General features: G+C 42.3%; 1 long non-coding RNA gene across 3 annotated transcripts in view; it reads right to left on the bottom strand.

The window, feature by feature from the left end:
• Positions 1-12,269, bottom strand: part of LOC102948887 — a 133,684-nt gene that overhangs the window by 37,031 nt on the left and 84,384 nt on the right. Inside the window, exon 1 of one of the 3 annotated variants that reach the window (XR_001511708.2) lies at positions 5,741-5,818. The exons of the other annotated variants lie outside the window; for them this stretch is intronic. This is a non-coding gene — a long non-coding RNA (uncharacterized LOC102948887). Of the gene's footprint in view, positions 1-5,740; positions 5,819-12,269 lie in introns of those variants that run through there. 3 annotated transcript variants of the gene reach the window in all.

Below are 12,269 nucleotides of genomic sequence, written 5' to 3'. Positions count from 1 at the left end.
ATGTACTGATTTCCTATTTTTTCCTTTGTCAATCTATAGCCTTGCAGAAAGCAAGAAAAGTGATCCAGGTGATCACATCCTCAGAACTGCTCAGAAAGTAAAAAGTGCTGTAGATGAGGCTTGAACCTATGATCTTGGCATTGGTCACAAATCATACTGCCTATGCATACTATGAACTAATCAAATGAGCCACTAGAACCAAAACTGGGGAAAAGTCTATGAAGCCTTAATAAAGTAACTTATGACAATGCACAATCTCTTCTTAGGGACCTGTGTTTTGCCTGTATTGCCTTGGTATTTTTCCAGAACACTTGCAGAATTTTGCTGACTTTCTATCCCCTCTGCAATCCTTCCCCATACCAGCAGTGAATACTGCATCTCAAATCTTCCTTTTGCTGTAAATACTGCCCCTGCTCACTCACTGATTTCTTTTTTTTCAATATATGAAATTTATTATCAAATTGGTTTCCATATAACACCCAGTGCTCATCCCAAAAGGTGCCCTCCTCAATACCCATCACCCACCCTCCCCTCCCTCCCACCCCCCATCAACCCTCAGTTTGTTCTCAGTTTTTAAGAGTCTCTTATGCTTTGGCTTTCTCCCACTCTAACCTCTTTTTTTTTTTTCTTCCCCTCCCCCATGGGTTTCTGTTAAGTTTCTCAGGTCCACATAAGAGTGAACACATACAGTATCTGTCTTTCTCTGTATGGCTTATTTCATTTAGCATCACACTCTCCAGTTCCATCCACGTTGCTACAAAGGGCCGTATTTCATTCTTTCTCATTGCCACGAGGTACTCCATTGTGTATATAAACCACAATTTCTTTATCCATTTATCAGTTGATGGACTCTTTCCATAATTTGGCTATTGTTGAAAGTGCTGCTATAAACATTGGGGTACAAGTGCCCCTATGCATCAGTACTCCTGTATCCCTTGGGTAAATTCCTAGCAGTGCTATTGCTGGGTCATAGGGTAGGTCTATTTTTAATTTTCTGAGGAACCTCCACACTCACTCACTGATTTCAAACTTGACAAAGATATCAAAACACTACACTGAAATAGTTAGACTAAGAAAATGAGCCTTTAGAACAATATTTTTTTTCATTGTAAACAAAATGGCAGAAGCATATGGGATTAGCCATATGCTTAACTCATTGAAATTACACTGTGTATAAAAAGTCTTTCAAGTAACATCTTCCTTCTTTTAGATAAAAGTGTTCATAAACATTAGTGTGGAAGCATATGTGAATATCCTGTGTTGAAGGTCTTGATGTTACCCTGTGTATAATGTGTCTTTCAAGTAACGTCTTCATTCAGATATATGTGTTTGTAAACTTTTGTGTAGAAGCCTGTGGATATAGACTTATGATAAACTTATTAAAACTATACTGTGTACAAAAAATATAAATAAATAAAAGTATAAACAGCATGAAGACTGATTAATGTAAACTAGGAAAATGCAAGTAAATAATAAAACAAAGAAAAATTATTTATTGGAAAATTACCCGGAGTTCCACACTCAAGAATACCATTTAATGTATGGTACAGTTTCTATAAGAGGAAGAAAAATTTTTTCTCTACCTCTTAGGTTCTTCACCTTGGTTCCTACAAATTAGACTCATAAAAGGCAGATTAACAAGAGAAAAACAGAAATTACTAACACATGTATCCTATATACTTGGGTGCTTTCAGTGGTGAGTAACTCAAAGGGGTGGCTCGAATTTGGAGTCTATATACTTAAGTTAGCAAGAGAAAGGAAGGAGGAGAAAGGGTACTTAGGGAAAAGCAAATGACTTTACATGGGCTCTTAGAATAGATTAGAGATTTAATTGTCAGCCTTAAAAATAAAATAGCCATCTATTTAACCAGCAAAAATTATTTTATTCAGGAATAGCAGAGAAATTGCAATTCAGGACATGCAAACTATGGTGAACCATAGGCAGGTCCAGGAACAAAGGAGAGGGGCTTGCTTTTTTTTATTTTTAAAGTTTATTTATTTTTGAGAGAGAGAAAGCACAAGCTGGGGAGGCACAGAGAGAGAGGGAGACACAGAATCCAAAGCAGGCTCCAGGGTCCAGGCTCTGAGCTGTCAGCACAGAGCCCATTGCAGGATTCTAACCCACAAACTGCAAGATCATGACCTGAGCTGAAGTCAGATGGTTAACTGACTGAGTCACTGAAGCACCCCAGGGCTTGCTTTTTAAAGAATAAAGGAGGGAGTTGGGGAGGGTTGTTGTGAATGAAAGTTCATTGGAGAAGAGTGGGAGTTTGAGGTTGTGGCAGCCTCTCATTGGCTGAGCCGTGGTGGTTTCTCATTAGCTGGACTGTGGCTGAGCAAGGAGATAATCTTCCTTCTTCCTGCTGGGGTATGTAAAGTAAGCTGCAACAAGTGGTGCCTGAATGGGAACCCTCCCTTAATTGTTTCCAAACTCCATTTTGAGTTATGTTTCCTTCACTCATTTTCACATAATAGTCTTTTGACAATGTCCGTTTGGATGTAGTGCCAACTTATCTTAAGAGAAGAGATGCTCCAAGGGAGAGTATTTATGATAATTGAGTTCTTTTCAGTCCTTTAGAAAGGGTTTGCTGTTAAGCACATAAGAGATTGCAGGAACTCAAAGTCTGTCAGCTCAAAATAATTCTTTTTTTAAGAAATTTTATTTTATTTTTTATAAAGTTTATTTATTTATTTATTTTGAGAGAGAGAGAGCATAGGCAGGGGAGGGGAAGAGTGAGGGAGGGAGAGAATCCCAAGAAGGCTTCATGCTGTCAGTGCAGAGCCCGACACAGGGCTCCATCTCACAAACCGTGAGATCATGACCTGAGCTGAGATCATGACCTGAGCCGAAATCAAGAGTTGGACTCTTAACTGATCCACCAAGACACCACAACAGCTCAAAATAATTCTTATGCCAAAGTGGGATATTTGGAGATGGCTTACCCTGATCCCCTTCATTTCCTTCTAGGCTTTTGCCGTGCATTGCTAAAAACAATGTCTGGCCCATATTAAGCATCAGTAAGTGTGAACTTTTATTCTGATGTCTCTTGATTTCTCCTTTCTGCTTTTTAAAAGTTTTATTTATTTTGAAAGAGAGAGAGAGCAGGGGAGGCGCAGAGAGAGAGAATCCCAAGCAGGCTTCAAATTGTCAGTGAGGAGCCCAACACAAGGGCTCAAACCCACGAACCACAAGATCATGATCTGAGCTGAAACCAAGAGCAAGACACTTAACTGACTGAGCCACCCAGGCACCCCTTCTCCTTCCTGCTTTTATTGTTTCTTCTTCCCTCTCTCTTCTGCCTCATCCTTCTTGCCCTCTCCCCCATATTCTTACATCCCTCATTTACATCCCACCCAACTGTTGCAAGCTGAGCCCTGTTGGCTCTGTGCCCTGAGATCAGGAATCCTGCACCACATGCTGTGCTTCTCCCACTAGGGAAAAATTCCTCTTTAATGAAGTTACTTCTATGAAGTGCCCCTAAAATCCAAATCCAATTTTTTTCGGGTAAAGAAGAGAATGGTTGAATGCATGAATGCACTTCAGGGATGACTGACTGGAGGAAGAAGTGCCTGCTGGGCTTGTTACTGAGTTTAGGGGTGAACGGGGGAACATATGACTGCAGAACCTCACACAAGGTCAGCCCAAATCACCAGGGCATGTCTACAGTTGACTGAGTTGGCTGATGCCTCCAGGGGTAAGGGGACAAGGAGAAGTCAGAGATAACTCCAAAATGTATTCACACTCCAGCACCAAAACCCTGCCTCCAAAGTCATGAAGACCAGCCCAGCTACCAAAATGCCCATGCAGAACAGTAGCCAATGACAGCCCAGAATCTGAGGGAGGGAGGGAGACTTATGTGAACTTCCAGAAAGCTCTGTAACTGGGCAGAGCTGGGGCATGAAAGTTCTCTAGGACCACTCAGTGCTCAGGAACGTCCTTGATTTTTGTTCCCCTCATCACAGAGCCAGTGTCTTCCCTGGACACTCAGTCTTAAGGCCAATTCAAAGTGGACAAAAAGGTGAAGAGGGAGATAAGAACAATGATGGAGGCCACAGAACAGGTCAATGTCAAAGCTGGAAAGTGGGTGTCTGCTTAAAGCCCAGGTAGAAGCCAGGAGGATGGAGTCAGATTCTTGCCTCCACCAGGATTGGTGTTGATTCCCTCTCCATCCTAACTATAGTTTATGGGTCTAATACAGACCCTCCCCACAGCAGACCATTCCCTCCTTGTAACCCGCTATATTATACTAGTGAAATGCTCCATCCGCAACTCCTTTCCCAATCACTCTAAGGAGTACTCTATCCACATAGACCTTTATGCACTCTAGACTGTTTCCCCATCCCAGAAACCAGAAATGGATTACCATAAACCCTGAATATTTTGTAGGAAACAAAGGCCAAGCTTCCAGCTGCTGGCTTCAGAACTTCATCCTGGCATGTGGTTCAGAGCCCCTTCCACGGGACTTAAGCCAGAAGTCCAAAAGAGGAACCTAGTGTTTCTGCCACAAGAGAATCAAGCTTCAGAGCCTTTGCACTGGCTAGCCATGTCTAGTCCACCTTTTACACAACCCTGCACTTGGCGCATTTTTCAAGGCTCTGTTCAAACATCACTTCATTTGAAACTCTCTTCACTATCACCCCAAATAAAATGTACAACACCCCACATCATCCCTTGTCCCCTTAAGCATGTTTTGTTAACCTTTCTCTCTTCTACCCTCAGCCCTAGAGTAAGGAACAGGTGTTTTGGGGCTGGATGAGGAAGGTTGGATTCCTGCAGAATGGCCCACTAAAAGAAGACTTGTCTGACCCTTTTACCAACAAGAACATGAATCATACTGGGGCACCTGGGTGGCTCAGTCAGTTAAATATCCGACTCTCAATTTCATCTCAGGTCATGATCTCACAGTTCATGAGATCGAGCCCCGCATCAGGCTCTGCACTGACAGCATGGAGCCTGCTTGGGATTCTCTCTCTCCCTCTCTCTCTCTCTGACCCTCCCCCTTACTCTCTCTCAAAATAAATAAATAAACATTTTTTTTTAAAAAAGAACATGAATCATATTGGAAATTACTTGGGTTTAGGGATTAACCCAGAAGTCCAGGGCCTAGGCCTGAATGGGGAAGGAAGGCAGACATGGGTGAGACACAGAAGTGGCCTGTGCCCATTAGAGATATGGGAGTAATGAGGCCCAGAGGACGTAGGCCCCAAGATCCATAAAAGGTTGTGGGTGGGGAGTGAGACCTAATCCCAGCTCCATTCCCCATTTTGGGACTGTTGCAGAGTAGAGGGCACTATGAAGAGCTGAAGGGGGCCTATGGGGCACCTGTGGAGGACATTGTGGGCAAAGTCAGACCCTCCCAGGTGGAGTATCAGAACATGGAGCACTGTGGATACTCAGCTTTGTTATCAACATTGCGATCTGGGGCCCCTCTCCCTCCCCTAGCAGGCACACAGCCCAATAATCCAACAGCAGGGACTGGGTCTTTTCAAGCCTTTGGGGATGGGGACTGTGAGAAAAGCCTCAGAGTATTATCACTCTGGAACTTAAGACCCAGAGGTTGGTTCAAGCCATGGCAGACAGATAGGGAAGGAGACAGGCCCAGGGGTGTGAACAGATGTGGACACCTACATAAACCCTCTCCAGTCAGCATGTTACCTGTGGCATAGCTTTCCCCACAGAGTTGACCCTCCCCACAGAGCCACCTCCTCAGGGCTGTGTAGCTAGGGCATCCCAGTTTACCTGAGTCCTCATCTGCTCCTCTGAAAATAATAATAACATCTTGTCAGTCAAGGTGGGACAGGTCCCAGGCCCAGGGTTCTCCACATCTGAAGGCCAGGAACAACATCTGCAAGAATGGGGGAGGTCTGCTTTACTATGGTCTTCCCCTTTATCCCACCTTCTGAGGAATCCAACATGAGCCTCTTCACCCTCAGAGACCTCAGAAAGCTTTCTTTCCTTGCCCTGACCAGTCCGGTATTCAGCCAAGTGCAGAGAGCCTCCCTCACCTTTCTGATGTGCTCCCATCATCTTGAGGTCCCCAGGCCCCAGAGTTGATTCAGACCCCCAAACAGTTTCTAGAACTCATACCTTGAGATAAAGACCCTGAAGCAGCTCAGAGATTTTACGCTATGGAAGGAAACCCCCAGAGATGTCATAATGTAGATACAGATCCACAGATAACACATAGACCACACATCTGGGACTGAACACAGGACCCTAAGCAGCTCACAGACTTCATACCCAGAACAGAAAGTCTCAAACAGTAAAGAGTCTTTACACCATGGCACAGACTCTCAAACAGCCAACTAATATCATGCTCTGGGTCACACATACTCAGACGCCTGACATCTGGGACAACATCCCCTTGGAGTTGAGCCATTTGATACTGAGGATATATAGACCCCTAAATATCCAGACCTTACAACCTAAAAAATAGATCCCCAAAGAGTTCAATATAAACATATACTCCATGTACCTCTGAGACTATACAAAGACCTTTAAATAGGGGAGAGGCCTAAAATCCTGGGCACAGACCCCCAAAGACCTCAGAGAACTATCCAACCACCAGTACCTCCAAGCAACTCCAAAAACTCACTCTGGACACAAACACATGAACAGCCCAGAGAGCTCATATCCTGGACACAGAACACCAAAGAACTCAGAGACCTCACACCCTTTAAATGGACCTCCAAAAATTATACAAACCTTATATATCATGACCTCTCATGCTATATAAAAATTCCCAGGCAGTCCAGAGATATCAAACCAGAGAGAGAACTCCACCCTGAACACAAAGCCCTAACTAGCTCATCATCCTTACACCATGGGACAATGACCCCCATTTAGATATCAGAGACATCACACCTTGCATACAGATTCCCAATATTCTGACTCAAATCTTAAGACACTGACCTCAAAGAGTTCAGAGACTTCTAGTTTTGGAACACAAACCCTCAATGAGTTAAGAGACTCTACAACCTGAACACAGACTCTGAAAGGGTTCAGAGAACTCACACCCAGAATGCTGTCCCCAAACACATCAGACTCTGGAAACCACAACTCAGTAAGTTTAGAGAGCTTACACGCTGAATACAAGTCTCAAAATACCTAAAGTGCAAACCTTGGAACACACATGCCAAAGAAATCAGAGACTTCACACACAGAAAACAGACCCTCAGGAAATTCATATTCAAAACTTGGAACACAGACCCCCCAGACAACTCAGAGATTTCACACTTTGAATGTGAACAAGAAAATACTTCAAATTTAGACCTTGGAACACAGACCCTCAAATAGTACAGAGGGCCCACCCCATTAATACAGACACATAAGTACCTCAGATTCAAACCTTTTGACTCATACCTTCAAAGAGTACAGAGAACTACACCCTGAACATAGACCCACAAGTATCTCAACTCAGATACTGGGATACAGACCCTCTAAAATTTCACAGATCTGGAACTCTGACCACAGACTCCAAATACGTCAAACTAATACCTTGGGATATATCCTCAAAGAATTCAGAACCTTCATCAGCTGAACACAGATCTCCAAATACTTCAGACTCAAACATTAAACACAGATCCCCTAGAATTCAGAGACCTAACACTCTGAAAAAGACCTCCAAACACTATAGATGCATACCATGGGACAGAGAACCTCAAATAACTCGGCAACCTCATACCCTGAATAAAATTCCCAAATATATTGAACTCAAAAATTAAAATATAGACCCTCAAATATTTTAGGACTCTCATAAGCTGAGCATAGACCCCAAAATACCTCAGTTTCAAGCCTTGGGACATAGACCCTCAATGAGTGCAGAGACCTCATATCCTGAACATAAACCACAACTACTTCTGGCTAAAAATTGGAAAAGACCTTCTAAATATCATGGATTTTATACCCTGAATTCAGACATCAAATAATTCATGCTAAAACAGGAACAAAGGTTTTATAATAAAACCTCAGAGACCTCACACCCTGAAACTGACCCCCCACATACCTGAGACTCAAACACTGGAACACAGACCTCAATGAATTCAAGCAAAACACATCCTGAATATGGAACCCCAAATATTTCAGACTCAAAAATTGAATAGAGACCTCAGATACAAACTTTGGGACACAGACCCTCAAATAGATCAGAGACCTCAAACCCTGAATACAAACCTCTAAAAACCTCAACTTATACCTTAGGGCACATACCGCCAATGAATCCAGAGACCTCTTACCCTGAATACAGACCCACATACTTCAGACTCAAATATTGAGATAAAGACCATCTAAAAGTTCAGGCACCTCAAACTCTAAACACAGATCCCCCAAATACCTCAGACTCAAACTTTGGTACAGACCCTCAAAAAAGCTCAGAAACTTCACACCTTGAACACAAACCTAAAAATATCTCAAATTCAAACATTAAAATACAGACCACCCCCCAAAACCTGAGGGATCTCATACCCTGAGTATTACCCACAAGTACCTCAGATTCAAGCCTTACAATGCAAACTTCACAGACTTCAGAGACCTCACACTGTGAACACAGATTCACTCAGACTCAAATTTTGGGACATGCTTAACAAGTTGAGAGATCTCAAGCTCTGGACACAGACCCTTAGTTACCTCACTCTCATACCTTGGAACACAGACACTCACAGATGCAGAAACATCAAACCTTGAAAATAGACCCCTAAATGTTTCTAACTTTTTTAAAATTTTTAAGTTTATTTATTTATTTTGAGAGAGAGCACGTGCACATGAGTGGGAGAGGGGCAATGAGAAGGAGAGACAGAATCCCAAGCAGGCTCCACACCATCAGCACAGAGCCTGATGTGGGGCTCGAACCCACAAGCTGTGACATCATGACCTGAGCTGAGATCAAGAGTCAGAGGCTTAACTTACTGCACCACCCAGGTGCCCCTAAGTATCTCTAACTTAAACAGAGTTGTGACACAGACTTAATATTCAGAGGCATCACACCCGGAACATATACCACATAATACTTAAGGCTCAAAGATTCTCAGTGAGTTCAGCAACCTCACACCCTGTACACAGAACACAAGTACTTTAGACTTAAACTTTGGGACAGAAATCATCAAAGAGTTCAGAGGCCTCACACCTTGAAAACAAATCCCCAAATAACTCAGATTCAAATCTTGGAACACAGAGCCACAAAGAGTATACAGAACTCACATCCTGAATTCAGACCCCAAATACTTCCAACTCAAACTTCTGACATAAACCCTAAAACATCAGTCATTACCCTTTGGAGACCCTAAAATACCTCATATTCAAAACCTGGAAATAGTCTCAACAATTTCAGAGACCTCATACCCTGAATCCTGGCCCCCAGATATTATAGACTTAAACTTTGAGCCACAGACCCTCTAAAAATTCAGAGATCACAAACCCTGAATACCAACCTCAAACATCTCACACTAAAACCTTGAGGAAAGGAAACTAAAAGTTCAGACACCTCACATGTTTAACAGTGATCCCTAACTACCTGAGATTTAAAAAGTTTAGGACATAGATATTCAAAGAGTCCAAGGACCATAATGCCTTAACATAGATCCCCAAACCTCAGACTCAAGCATCAAAACCCAGATGCCTCAGAGTTCAGAGACCTAATAATACTTTGAAAAAAAACTCCCAAACACTACAGACTCATCCTATGGGACATGGAAACTCAATAGTTCAGAGACCTTGTATCCTGAATACAGATATCCAAATACATGAGATTCAAACGTTAAAATACAGACCATCAAAGATTTGAAAAGCCAAACAACCTGAACACTGACTGTCCCCCAAATACCTCAGACTCAACCCTTGTAACTCATACTCTTAAAAATATCAGAGATCTTGTGCTCTGAATATGAACCCACAAATACCTCAGACTCAAACATTAGGACATAGACACAGTAAAAATCCAGAGAGGGGTGCCTGGGTGGCTCAATCAGTGGAGCATCTGACTCTTGACTTCAGCTCAGGTCATGACCTCATGGTTTGTGAATTTGAGCCCCACATTGGGCTCTGAGCTGATGGTGTGGAGCCTGCTTAGGAGTCTCTGTCTCTCTCCCTCTCTCTCTCTCTCTGCCTCTCTCTCTCTCTCTCTCTCTCAAAATAAATACATAAACTTAAAAAAAATCCAGAGACTGATACTCTGAATGCTGACTCCAATGCACCTTAGTTTCAAACCTTGGGGAACAGGCCTCAGTGAATACAGAGACCCCACACCCTGAACACAAATTCCTAAATACCTCAGATTCAAACATTAAACCCAAGAGTTCTGAGAACAAACACTCTAAACATAAGCCCCCAGATACTACAAATTCACCCTTTGGGACATGGAACCTCAATAGTTCAGAGGCTATACACCTTGAATACAGATCCTCAAATGCCTCAGACTCAAACATTAAAAGACAGACCCTCATAAATTTGAAAGGCCTCACAACCAGAAGGCAACTTCCTTATACTCAAATCTTGTAAAATAGATCCTCAGTGAATTCAGAGACAACCAACTTAGAGACCTCATACTCTGCGATGAGGACCTTCAAACTGCTCACACCTTGGACACAGACTCCCAAACCTCTCAGAGATCTATAACTCTAAACAAAGATGCTCACAAAGCTCATAAACAGAGACTTCCAAATGGCTCAGGGGATTCACTTCATCAAACACAGATACCCAAGTGTTCAGGAACTTCACACTCTGAATACAGACTCCTTAAATACCCCTGAGACCTCACAACCCAAAAATAGATACAGAAATATCTTAGAGACATATAGACAGATATATTTTTGACAGATACCCAAAATTATCTCACAGACCATACACCAAGAATACAATTTCCCAAACAGCCAGAGATCTCACACCCTGGGAAAGAGCCAACCAGTTCAGCCCTCTCAAGAACAAAGATCCCAACCAGCCCATAGATCTCACATATTGACACAGAGAATTCACACTCTGAATTCGGAGACCACAAATCCTGAATCAAAAATCCCCAGAGTCCAGAGACCTCCAATCCTGCACACAGACCACACCAAATAGCTGGGACACCTCAAACCAGTGATACAGGCCCCCAAATAGCCAGATAACTCATAATGTGAATACAGACCTGACAACAGCCCAGACACACCATGATGCAGACTCCCCAGGAATGCAGAGATCTCACACCCTGGGATACAGACACCCAAACAGCTCAGAAACATTAAATCCAGGGACACAGACACACTCAAGGAACTCAGAGACCTCACACACTGAGAAACCAAACCCCAAAACTGTCTAGAAACCTCATACACTGAGAAATTCAAATCAAAACTACAATGAGATATCACCTCACACCTCTTAGAATGACTATCATTAAAAAGACAAGAGACAAGTGTTGGTGAGATGTGGAGAAAAGGGAACTCTTGGGCCCTGCTAGTGAGCATGTAAATTGGTAGAGTCACCACCCCACTATAAGAAATAGTATGGAGTTTCCTCAAAAAAAATCAAAATAGAACTACCATATGATCCAGCAATCCCACTTCTGGGTATATATACAAAGGAAAAGAAAACTGGAGCTTGAAGAGACATGTGTACCCCCATGTTCGATGGCAGCATCATTAACAATAGTCAATATATAGAAACAATCTAAGTGTCTGTCAACATATTAATGGATAAAGATGATGTGTTATATATATATAATACAGCCATGAGAAAGAAGGAAACCCTGCCATTTGCCAACAACCTGGATGGACCTTGAGGGCATTATGCTAAGTGAAATAAGTCAGACAGAAAAAGACAAATACTGCACAGTATCACTTATATGTGGAACCTAAAACTAAAAAAGCTGAACTCAGAGAAACAATATAGTAGTAGTTACCAGGGACAGGGAGGTGAAAGAAATGGGGAGATATTGGTCAAAGGGTGCAAGCTTCCAGTTATAAGATGAATAAGTTCTGGAGATCTAATGTACACCATAGTGATTATAGCTAATAGTAAGGTATCATATACTTCAAACTTGCTAAGAGAGTAGATCTTAAATGTTCTCATCACAAAAAAAAAAAGGACATGGCAACTATGTGACAGGATGGAGGTGTTAGCTAATGCTATGGTGGTAATCATTTTGAAATATATAAATGTGATCAAATTGATACATTGCACCCCTTAAACTTACACAATGTTATATGCAATTATATCTCAATAAAGTTGGGAGAAAAGAAAGAAACCTCACACCCTTCAGAAGATCCCCCCAACTCTCATAAACCTCATCTGCTGGAAA

Source organism: Panthera tigris, chromosome X (assembly GCF_018350195.1).
Source record: "Panthera tigris isolate Pti1 chromosome X, P.tigris_Pti1_mat1.1, whole genome shotgun sequence".
In the NCBI taxonomy this organism is placed as follows: Eukaryota; Metazoa; Chordata; class Mammalia; order Carnivora; family Felidae; genus Panthera; species Panthera tigris.
The sequence above is the reverse complement of the archived record's forward strand: the minus strand, read 5'-3'. Positions and strand labels throughout refer to the sequence as shown.